We start from the raw sequence: 12,924 nt of genomic DNA, 5'->3' as shown, positions 1-12,924 counted from the left end.
TTATATAGCGCCAACATATTCCGCAGTGCTTTACAGCTTAACAGTTTCAAACACAACAGTCATAAGTAATAACGTTAGCAATACAATAATTAAAGCAAAATAAGATGACCCTGTTCATGAGAGCTTACAATCTACAATGAGGTGGGGGAGATACAAAGTACAGGTGTGTATTTACAATGATGTATTTACAATGATGGTCCAGCCATCTTCAGGGAGTGGGGGATAGATGGAGATAGTGAATGGGCTACACACACACAAACATAAAATGACTTTGATTAGGGAATGCGATAGGCCGCTCTGAACAAATGTGTTTTGATGGAGCGCCTAAAACTATGTAAATTATGGATGGTCCTAATATCTTGGGGTAGAGCATTCCAGAGGATTGGCACAGCACGGGAGAAGTCTTGGAGTCGGGAGTGGGAGGTACGGATTAGTGTAGAGGTTAATCGAAAGTCATTTGCAGAGCGCAGAGGTCGGTTAGGCCGATAGACAGAAATGAGGGAGGAGATGTAAGGGGGTGCCGCACTGTGGAGAGCTTTGTGGGTGAGAACAAGTACTCTGAATTGTATCCTGTAATGAATGGGCAGCCAGTGTAACGACTGGCGAAGAGCCGACGCGTCCGAGTAACGATTAGCTAGATAGACAACCCTGGCTGCTGCATTAGGGATAGACTGGAGAGGGGAAAGTCGAGTAAGGGGGAGGCCAATTAGTAGAGCATTGAAGTAGTCCAGGCGGGAGTGGATCAAGGCGACAGTGAGGGTTTTTGTTGCTTCCATGGTGAGAAAAGGATGGATTCTAGAGATGTTATTTAGGTGTAAGCGGCACGAGCGGGCAAGAGATTGTATATAGGATGTGAAGGCGAGATCGGAGTCAAACATAACACCCAGACAGCACGCCTGCTGCCGGGGTGTTATTATGGTGCCACCCATGGAGAGGGAAATGTCAGATTTAGGGAGGTTAGTAGATGGCGGGAGCAGAAAAAGTGCAGTTTTGGAGAGGTTGAGTTTCAGATAGAGAGCGGACATGAAGGCTTAGGACAGAGTGACGCTCCCACCATTATATTATAGATTATGGGCTCACTGACCTTGTTTATGTGTGCAGCACTATACTACAAGTGACATAATACTTGCATCTAGACCTTAAATGACCTTAAATGTCTTAAATAAAGGTGTTATAATTCAAACTATTTTCTACATCCTTTATTGTGACTCCTCCTTGACCTATATTCGGGTTTTTTCTCTATTGGTATTACTCTACCTAAAATTGTGCAGACCAAGTACCCTTCATGATAATAGGACTCCCTATTGTCAGTCGCATTTCCCAGGAGTACAATGCCATTTTATAAAAATATTCAGGAATAATTCAGTGTGTTGACTTAACATACAAATTTCCCATAAATTAAATATCAACTTTAAAGAGAAGAATCAAGGGATTTTACATAAAATACTGCATTGTTCTGTGACTTACATGTCCCACTATGTAATGACGTAGCTCAGACGTATCAAATTTGCGTTATAATCCCTTAACGAATACATAAATGTTTTATTACGTGTGGGAATTAGTAAATAGGTGTTGGGTTTATGAAACAGAAGAGATACAGAAACCTTTTTAAGCATTATGTGATAATATAAATTGGATGGATTACTTATTAGGAGAAATTTCATGCCTGTCAAATACCAAGCTTACCGCATTGTAATCTTGTGAATCAGACATTTTCTATTTAAGAGACCTGTGCATGGATTTTCCAAACTCTTAATACGTGGGGGTTGGTTCCTCTCAATCCATTCACCTTTCATGCCCGCATTCCTGTCTGTCTCTGTATTCATTTCTCTGCTCAAGTTTTCTCTATAAAATTCGGATTAGTCAAATTTCACTCCTACGTGTTGTAACTTCATCTGAATGAAATATTATGTAAAAAAAATGTAAAAAAAAAAAAAGAAATCTAAGGAAATAAAAGCAAACCCTTTCAAATTACAAGACAGCCTACATGAATGAAATGAAATGAAATACAGTTTTCTCCAGAGACTTCAAAAGACTTAATTTTCCTGAGCTGGCGTAGACTTTCCTTTGAGCCCTGAGTAGGGTAGCCATCATTGCTTGCGAAAAACGTTAAAATCTGTTATATGCAAAATTATAAAAATGATCGTTTTCAGCTAATACTTTCATGTGAATATGAGCATTTTTTAATAGTACACCGCAGCCATAGGAAATGGATGTGAATAAATGCATTGTGATTGCCTAAGTAAATTTTCATGTTATTTATTGAACTTGCTTTTAATATCATCCCCATCTGAGTATTAGTATCCATATTAAGTTCCATAGCTAAGTCATTTGTTTCTACTTAATGATTATTTCTCATTTCCCTTGTTTTGAGTTATCAGAGTTCTTATTAAATTATGTATTTGGTGACTCCCTATGGGTTCTAACTGAATTAAGAATTAATCATTCACGGAACCTGCAATTTGGATTGATGCTCATTGAGAAATCATGAATGTAATACAGTATATGTCACTGAAGTGTGCTACGTTTATTCTGAAGATTCAAATTACTAGATTTACTACCCACATTTTACGTGGAAATAGTCCTCAGGAATAACATATTACATCATGTACATTTTTCAATGTAAGGCATATTCTGATCATTTTATATTCTATAATGCATTTGGCATGATTTGATCCGTGGCATTGATTTTTCAAATTCCTTTCGTACTTCTTTACTGTAATGCAACTCTTTTAGTGGAAATCTGTCGACAAGTTTTTGCATCCACATCTGAGAGCCGCATGGGAGACCCTGATTCCGGTGATATATTATTTGATATCCACCTTTTGTGTCTCATAGATTGTAAGCTTGCGAGCAGGACCCTCATTCCTCTTGGTATCTGTTTTGATCTCTGTTTATTGTTATGCTGTAATGTCTATTGTCTGTACAAGTCCCCTCAAAAATGTAAAGTGCTGCGGAATATGTTGACGCTATATAAATAAAAATTATTATTATTATTATTTGCCTGGCTGCTTGATGTCATTTTGATAAAACCACTGTTTTCACTGCTGTAGATCTAGCAGTTCTCTGAATGCTGAGCTCTATAGGACCCTACCCATACCACTGACTGGTAGGTTTCGTCCCATGTACAGCATATACAGAGAGCTGCCAATCAGCGGCGGGGTGGGGTTATACAGAGCTCATGAGTATGCTTGACTACTTGGCAGTAGTCCTCCAATTGTTAATGGTCACTCTAAATGAGTGGTCATTAGTGATGAGCGAATATACTCGTTACTCGAGATTTCTCGAGCGTCCTCGGGGGTCCTCCGAGTATATTTTAGTGCTCGGAGTTTTAGTTTTCATCGCCGCAGCTGAATGATTTACATCTGTTAGCCAGCATAAGTACATGTGGGGATTCCCTAGCAACCAGGCAACCCCCACATGTATGCTGGCTAACAGATGTAAATCATTCAGCTGCGGCAAGAAAAGCTAAAACTCCAAGCACTAATAAATACTCGGAGGACCCCCGAGCATGATCGACAAATCTCGAGTAATGAGTATATTCGCTCAGCACTAGTGGTCATCTTAATTGTCGGTTGCCAAATTGTATCTCTCGCAGAGTACACGGAGACAAACCACTCTTGATGGAAGTCACAGTCACTAGCAGCAAATCTGTTTTTTTTATTGGAAGTCACATCCTTTTTTAGGTTATCACTTATCAATATAAATCTGTGGTTAAACCCCTAAGTCCTCCTCCCTCAGGAGGACTTTAATCAATATTTATTAGTTTTATGATTCAAGTCTTTTCTTAGGCATGAATTCATTCTTGATTACTTCAGTGGACACCTTGGCATACCAAAGTCCACCTGAGTGCTCTAACACCTGCTGACAGGTAAGACTTAGAGCACACATTAATCAGTATCTGTGATTCTTATATATATTCAGCTAAGCGTCCATTTTGTATATCTTCAAATCAAATACATATCCTTAACAATGATAATCTCCTGCTGATAAAACCATGGTTTCAGCAAAACAACAGCAAACAGTCCAGTAATTGATGCATCACTAGAATCAGGGCCTCTGTCCCTACATCATGCTGCTCTGAGATTAGGTATCAAAAACATGGTGATAGATTAACTTTAAATACAATGCAGTAAATATTTTAATTCTGTCCAATATTTAGACGAGACAGTCTAAAAATACACAATTTATCACTGTGGCTTATGCTGGATGATAAATTTGGTGCATCTTTAGATACTCTTGTCTAACTTAATTTTGCTGTGCCGCTTGAATTTGTTGCAGTGTAGTTTAAATCATAGATGTAGAAGAAGACAAGGATGCACATCCAAAACATTTATCTATTGCGGCTAAGCAAAAATTAAAAAATTAAAAAATTGAACAAGTGGTCCTTAGTTGAACCATACCTCCCAACCGTCCCGGATCCAGCGGGACTGTCCCGATTTTGACAGTCAGCCTTGCGATCCCGGGCGGGACATTAGTTGTCCCGCAGAGGATGGGAGGTGTGCTGCAATATCAGGCGGTCAGCCTCATCCTGCACCCGCAGAGCACCCTGAGCTTTGTCCCTCTTTCCCATCTTCAAAAGTTGGGAGGTATGGTTGAACCATCTGTCTAGACTGTATGAAGCCCACTGCAATATCATGGTGAAGCTCTCAGCGGGTCCCTGACCTTAAAGGTGTGGGACCAACCACCACTGCAGGGCAAATTAACTTGTGCCTTGCTGCACCCATACTGCAAGTCTGAGCCCCCATGACTCCAAGCCACATCATCCTAAAGGCACAGCAATACAGCAACAATGGCCGCCACACAGCACAAACACCAAGTTAAAAAAAACTCACCTTCCACATGTCCTCAGACTGTGAGCTGAGAGAAAAAGTAGCCGAAACCCCCTTTGCAGTCTCCTCCTAATTAAAAACACCTGAGCTAAATGGGAGAAGCGCTGGTCCAAGTAAAGCTCAAAAAAGGGGATAGACCATACAAAACATCATGGCTGTAGCAATTTGGGTTATGTTGTACCATATCAGCCATGTTATGTTTCTTCTGAGCTACACCATTTTTTCCCAAAACATGGCATCCCTTATTAATGAGCAGAAAATGTTTCTTCACCGAAAAAGAAGATATAAAGCTTACAAAAAAATAGTTCACCAATTAAAGCAATTATATAGATACTAGTATAGATAAAACTTAACCTTTAATAGTTATTATAATATAAAAAAAACACAACAATTACACTCAACCACTTGGTTGAGCTTTCCTGGAAGAGTGGACTGACAAGGAGTCAGCAGGTGGAGCAGGAGCTTCCGTAAGGTACCTCCATAGACTGTTGGTCCTTATTGTTTCTATGAACTGTGTGGTAACCCACGGCAACTGGTCAAAGGAGGACCAGCGTGTTCAGTTGCTGCAACCATAATGTCGTATGTTGGTGCCTGTTGTGCTCCATGGACATTAGTGATCTGTATGGCGTCCGGTCACCCACGATAACTGAACACAGAGGTTCGGCATGTTTAGTAACCGTGTTTTAACAGTCATGCACTATGATGTAAGACTGTTTTTCGTTTGTTCATCTTTCTATGGTTTATGGAGAGAATAAACCAAACAGACTGCTTTAAGTGAAAAACCGTGCCCGTGTGCTTAAATCCCATGCCAAGCGAGTGTCCCCTAATACACTCGGTAAGAGCAATCTTACACCACCTATACCAATACTCACAGCCAACAGAATGTGAAAACAAATTTTGAAAAATCCAGGCTACAGTATCCCATAGCCATTAAGTATGCTATTCTCGATGCGTTTCTCCAACAGTCGGTTCTTCAGGAGACATACTTAGTCATAAATAATTAATAGAAACACTTATCTGAATAATATTGACCAGAAGAAAAAAAGAAGGATTTGGTTCCATAAATCAGATTCATAGGGAGCCTATTCAAATGCCTTAAAGGGACTCTGTCACCTGAATTTGGAGGGAACAATTTTCAGCCATAGAGGCGGGGTTTTCGGGTGTTTGATTCACCCTTTCCTTACCCGCTGGCTGCATGCTGGCTGCAATATTGGATTGAAGTTCATTCTCTGTCCTCCGTAGTACATGCCTGCACAATGCCTGCACAATCTTGCCTTGCGCAGGCGTGTACTATGGAGGACAGAGAATGAACTTCAATCCAATATTGCAGCCAGCATGCAGCCAGCGGGTAAGGAAAGGGTGAATCAAACACCCGAAAACCCCGCCTTTATGGCTGAAAATTGTTCCCTCCAAATTCAGGTGACAGAGTCCCTTTAAGGCTGATTGAGGTGGGCAAGGTTAATGGGCACCATTCCCCATTGCAAAATAGGGAGCGTTTACATTGAGCGGGGGGGGGGGGGACACTGCGCAGGTCCTAGGGTGCCAACCTCCGCGGTAAGGTAGGGAGTCACAGTTTGGACATTAGGGTTACTTTGCACCTTTCTATTTTCAGCCTACAGCAGAAAAGAGGCTTTTAAGTCCAAGTGGTTGAGTGTAATTGTTGTGATTTTTTTTATATCATATTAACTATTAAAGTTTAAGTTTTATCTATACTGGGCTGAAAATGTCTTGAAAGCACTAACATAAGTGTGAAACTTCACAAGACATTAGGTACTAATATGCTCCATGTTTTGGCACATTTCTCACCAGGCTCCTGGTGCAAACATTTATGGCCACATAAGGCAAAATTTTCTTTTCTATGAGATATGAAGAAGGTATTGTCTCGAAAATCTCAAACATTGGTGATGCTTACTGTATGTGTTGCTGACCAAGTCAGACTTCTGTGGGCTTAACACCATACTATCCAAGCATAATAGCAAATATTGTGCAATTTATATTTACTCTATTGAAAGTTTTAGCCAATCTGAGTAAACTAGAAGATGTTTGGCCCAGTGACCTACACTGGTGCCTGCTTCCCCTTTCTATAGAATTTATACATTCGATGTATTTAAAGTACACCCTTAAGTGTCACAAGTGTGAAACATATGGAGCACCCCATGGGACCGTGGGTTACTCGGCACAGGGTCAGCACAGTTCTTAAAGGAAATGTGTCACGGCAGCGGTGACTCAGTCAGTGGCCTGTTATGCTGTGCTATCAGGCAACACAGTGTGCAGTAATCAGCGCACATACAGTGATATGGCAATAACCCAAAAACAATAGAACAAGCTCTGAGACGTGGAATCTCTGCAGACTGCAATACCTGAACCTATCCTCACACAACTAAAAGCAGCAGTGGATTGCGCCTAACACTACCTATGCAACTCGGCACTGCCTGAGGAGCTGACTAGCCTGAAGATAGAAATACAAGCCTGACTTGCCTCAGAGAAATACCCCAAAGGAATAGGCAGCCCCCCACATATAATGACTGTTAGCAAGATGAAAAGACAAACGTAGGGATGAAATAGATTCAGCAAAGTGAGGCCCGATATTCTAGACAGAGCGAGGATAGCAAAGAGAACTATGCAGTCTACAAAAAACCCTAAAGCAGAACCACGCAAAGGGGGGCAAAAAGACCCACCGTGCCGAACTAACGGCACGGCGGTGCACCCTTTGCGTCTCAGAGCTTCCAGCAAATGAGAATAGCACAGCTGGACAGAAAAAACGGAAACAAAAACAAAGTAACACTTATCTAGCAGAGCAGCAGGCCACAGGAAAGATGCAGTAGCTCAGATCCAACACTGGAACATTGACAAGGAGCAAGGAAGACAGACTCAGGTGGAGTTAAATAGCAAGGCAGCCAACGAGCTCACCAAAACACCTGAGGGAGGAAGCCCAGAGGCTGCAATACCACTTGTGACCACATGAGTGAATTCAGCCACAGAATTCACAACAGTGGCCCTGTGCATCCAAGAAAAGGGGATAAGGTGTAGTGGATAATAAAGCCTAATGTTCATGATGCCACCTGTGGTACTTGGCCAGGTATGGCAGACGCTGCTAAAAGGGATCCGCTGGGGCCGATAGTGATGCAGCTTAGATGGTTTCGCTCCCCTAAGGTGGAGTGGAGGTCCCAGGGCTACCAGGACAGTCTATGAAGGGTTGTAGATGTTGGGGTGCAGTGTTATGACCTGGTGGTCAGGACAATAATGGACCTGGTGGTTAAGAGCACACGGAATGACCTGATAGTTACTGATAATATAGGACGAGCTCTGAGACGTGGGAACTCTGCTGACCGCAATCCCTAATCCTATCACACACACTAGAAATAGCCGTGGATTGCTCCTAACGCTCCCTATGCAACTTGACACAGCCTAAGAAACTAGCTAGCTCTAAAGATAGAAAAATAAAGCCTACCTTGCCTCAGAGAAATTCCCCAAAGGAAAAGGCAGCCCCCCACATATAATGACTGTGAGTAAAGATGAAAATTACAAACACAGAGATGAAATAGATTTAGCAAAGTGAGGCCCGACTTACTGAACAGACAGAGGATAGGAAAGGTAGCTTTGCGGTCAGCACAAAAACCTACAAAAAGACCACGCAGAGGGCGCAAAAAGACCCTCCACACCGACTCACGGTGCGGAGGCGCTCCCTCTGCGTCCCAGAGCTTCCAGCAAGCAAGACAACAATCAAAATAGCAAGCTGGACAGAAAAATAGCAAACTAAAGAAAAACAAGCAGGAACTTAGCTTCTGCTGGGAAGACAGGTCACAAGAACGATCCAGGAGTGAACTAGACCAATACTGGAACATTGACAGGTGGCATGGAGCAATGATCTAGGTGGAGTTAAATAGAGCAGCCAGCTAACGAATTAACCTCGTCACCTGTGGAAGGAACCTCAGAAGCCGCAGCCCCACTCACACCCACCAGAGGAAGCCCATGGACAGAACCAGCCGAAGTACCATTCATGACCACAGGAGGGAGCCCGACAACAGAATTTACAACAGTACCCCCCCCTTGAGGAGGGGTCACCGAACCCTCACCAGAGCCCCCAGGCCGACCAGGATGAGCCAAATGAAAGGCATGAACCAGATCGACAGCATGAACATCGGAGGCAAAGACCCAGGAATTATCTTCCTGACCATAACCCTTCCATTTGACCAGGTACTGGAGTTTCCGTCTCGAAATACGAGAATCCAAAATCTTCTCCACCACATACTCCAACTCCCCCTCAACTAACACCGGGGCAGGAGGATCAACGGATGGAACCACAGGCGCCACGTATCTCCGCAACAATGACCTATGGAATACATTATGGATGGCAAAAGAAGCTGGAAGGGTCAAACGAAATGACACAGGATTGAGAACCTCAGAAATCTTATACGGACCAATGAAACGAGGCTTAAACTTAGGAGAGGAAACCTTCATAGGAACATAACGAGACAACAACCAAACCAAATTCCCAACACGAAGTCGGGGACCCACACAGCGCCGGCGGTTAGCGAAACGTTGAGCCTTCTCCTGGGACAATGTCAAATTGTCCACCACATGAGTCCAAATCTGCTGCAACCTATCCACCACAGTATCTACACCAGGACAGTCCAAAGACTTAACCTGCCCTGAAGAGAAACGTGGATGGAAACCAGAATTGCAGAAAAACGGCGAAACCAAAGTAGCCGAGCTGGCCCGATTATTAAGGGCGAACTCAGCCAAAGGCAAAAAGGACACCCAATCATCCTGATCAGCAGAAACAAGGCATCTCAGATATGTTTCCAAAGTCTGATTAGTTCGTTCGGTTTGGCCATTTGTCTGAGGATGGAAAGCCGAGGAAAAAGACAAATCAATGCCCATCCTAGAACAAAAGGCTCGCCAAAACCTCGAAACAAACTGGGAATCTCTGTCCGAAACTATGTTCTCCGGAATGCCATGTAAACGAACCACATGCTGGAAAAACAATGGCACCAAATCAGAGGAGGAAGGCAATTTAGACAAAGGTACCAAATGGACCATCTTAGAGAAGCGATCACAAACCACCCAAATGACCGACATCTTTTGAGAGACAGGGAGATCCGAAATAAAATCCATAGAGATATGCGTCCAGGGCCTCTTCGGGACCGGCAAGGGCAAAAGCAACCCACTGGCACAAGAACAGCAGGGCTTAGCCCGAGCACAAGTCCCACAGGACTGCACAAAAGAACGCACATCCCGTGACAAAGACGGCCACCAAAAGGATCTAGCCACCAAATCTCTGGTACCAAAGATTCCCGGATGACCAGCCAACACCGAACAATGAACCTCCGAGATAACTCTACTAGTCCATTTATCAGGGACAAACAGTTTCTCTGCTGGGCAACGGTCAGGTCTATCAGCCTGAAATTTTTGCAGCACCCGCCGCAAATCAGGGGAGATGGCAGACAAAATTACCCCCTCTTTGAGAATACCCGCCGGCTCAGGAACACCCGGAGAGTCGGGCACAAAACTCCTTGACAGGGCATCAGCCTTCACATTCTTAGAGCCTGGAAGGTACGAAACCACAAAATCAAAACGGGAGAAAAATAGCGACCAACGAGCCTGTCTAGGATTCAACCGTTTGGCAGACTCGAGATAAGTCAAATTCTTGTGATCCGTCAAGACCACCACGCGATGCTTGGCTCCTTCAAGCCAATGACGCCACTCCTCGAATGCCCACTTCATGGCCAACAACTCGCGATTGCCAACATCATAATTGCGCTCAGCAGGCGAAAACTTTCTAGAAAAGAAGACACATGGTTTCATCACCGAGCCATCAGAACTTCTTTGCGACAAAACAGCCCCTGCTCCAATCTCAGAAGCATCAACCTCGACCTGAAACGGAAGCGAAACATCTGGCTGGCACAACACAGGGGCAGAAGAAAAACGACGCTTCAACTCCTGAAAAGCTTCCACAGCCGCAGAAGACCAATTGACCACATCAGCACCCTTCTTGGTCAAATCAGTCAACGGTTTAGCAACACTAGAAAAATTACTGATGAAGCGACGATAAAAATTAGCAAAGCCCAGGAACTTTGGCAGACTCTTCACAGATGTCGGCTGAGTCCAATCATAAATGGCCTGGACTTTAACAGGGTCCATCTCGATAGTAGAAGGGGAAAAAATGAAACCCAAAAATGAAACCTTCTGAACTCCAAAGAGACACTTTGACCCCTTCACAAACAAAGAATTCGCACGAAGGACCTGGAACACCATTCTGACCTGCTTCACGTGAGACTCTCAATCATCCGAGAAGAAAAAAATATCATCCAAATATACAATCAGGAATTTATCCAGGTACTCTCGGAAGATGTCATGCATAAAGGACTGAAATACTGATGGAGCATTGGAAAGCCCGAATGGCATAACCAGGTACTCAAAATGGCCCTCGGGCGTATTAAATGCTGTTTTCCATTCATCGCCCTGTTTAATACGCACAAGATTATACGCACCACGAAGATCTATCTTGGTGAACCAACTAGCCCCTTTAATCCGAGCAAATAAATCAGACAGCAGCGGCAAAGGGTACTGAAATTTGACTGTGATCTTATTAAGAAGGCGGTAATCAATACAAGGTCTCAAAGAACCATCCTTCTTGGCCACAAAAAAGAACCCTGCACCCAATGGTGACGACAACGGGCGAATATGACCCTTCTCCAAGGATTCCTTTACATAACTCCGCATAGCGGCGTGCTCTGGCACAGATAAGTTGAACAGTCGGCCCTTAGGAAACTTACTACCAGGAATCAAATTGATAGCACAATCGCAATCCCTATGAGGAGGTAGGGCACTGGATTTGGGCTCATCAAATACATCCCGGTGATCCGACAAAAACTCCGGGACTTCAGAAGGGGTGGATGACGAAATAGACAAAAATGGAACATCACCATGTACTCCCTGACAACCCCAGCTGGACACAGACATAGATTTTCAATCCAATACTGGATTATGGACCTGTAGCCATGGCAACCCCAAAACGACCACTTCATGCAGATTATGCAACACCAAAAAGCGAATATCCTCCTGATGAGCAGGAGCCATGCACATGGTCAATTGGGTCCAGTACTGAGGCTTATTCCTGGCCAAAGGCATAGCATCAATGCCTCTCAATGGAATAGGATACTGCAAGGGCTCCAAGAAAAAACCACAGCGCCTAGCAAACTCCAACTCCATCAAATTCAGGGCAGCGCCTGAATCCACAAATGCCATAACAGAATAGGATGACAAAGAGCAGATCAGAGTAACGGACAAAAGAAATTTCGACTGTACCGTACCAATGGTGGCAGACCTAGCGAAACGCTTAGTGCGCTTAGGACAATCGGAGATAGCATGAGTGGAATCAACACAGTAAAAACACAGCCCATTCCGACGTCTGTGTTCTTGCCGTTCAGCTCTGGTCAAAGTCCTATCACATTGCATAGGCTCTGGTCTATGCTCAGATAATACCGCCAGATGGTGCACAGCTTTACGCTCACGTAAGCATCGATGGATCTGAATGGCCAAAGACATAGACTCATTCAGACCAGCAGGCATGGGAAATCCCACCATGACATCCTTAAGGGCTTCAGAGAGACCCTTTCTGAAAATTGCTGCCAGGGCACATTCATTCCACTGAGTGAGTACAGACCACTTCCTAAACCTCTGACAATATATCTCTACCTCATCCTGACCCTGACACAGAGCCAGCAAGATTTTCTCTGCCTGATCCACTGAATTAGGTTCATCATAAAGCAATCCGAGCACCAGAAAAAACGCATCAACATCACGCAATGCCGGATCTCCTTGTGCAAGGGAAAATGCCCAGTCTTGAGGGTCGCCACGTAACAAAGAAATAATGATTTTCACTTGTTGAACAGGGTCACCTGAGGAGCGAGGTTTCAAAGCAAGAAACAATTTACAATTCTGAAATTCAGAAACTTAGATCTATCCCCAAAAAACAAATCAGGAATTGGAATCCTAGGCTCTAACATTGGATTCTGAACCACAAAATCTTGAATGTTTTGTACCCTTGCAGTGAGATCATCCATACAAGAGGACAGACCTTGAATGT

Source organism: Ranitomeya imitator, chromosome 3 (assembly GCF_032444005.1).
Source record: "Ranitomeya imitator isolate aRanImi1 chromosome 3, aRanImi1.pri, whole genome shotgun sequence".
NCBI classification, from domain to species: Eukaryota; Metazoa; Chordata; class Amphibia; order Anura; family Dendrobatidae; genus Ranitomeya; species Ranitomeya imitator.
The sequence above is the reverse complement of the archived record's forward strand: the minus strand, read 5'-3'. Positions refer to the sequence as shown.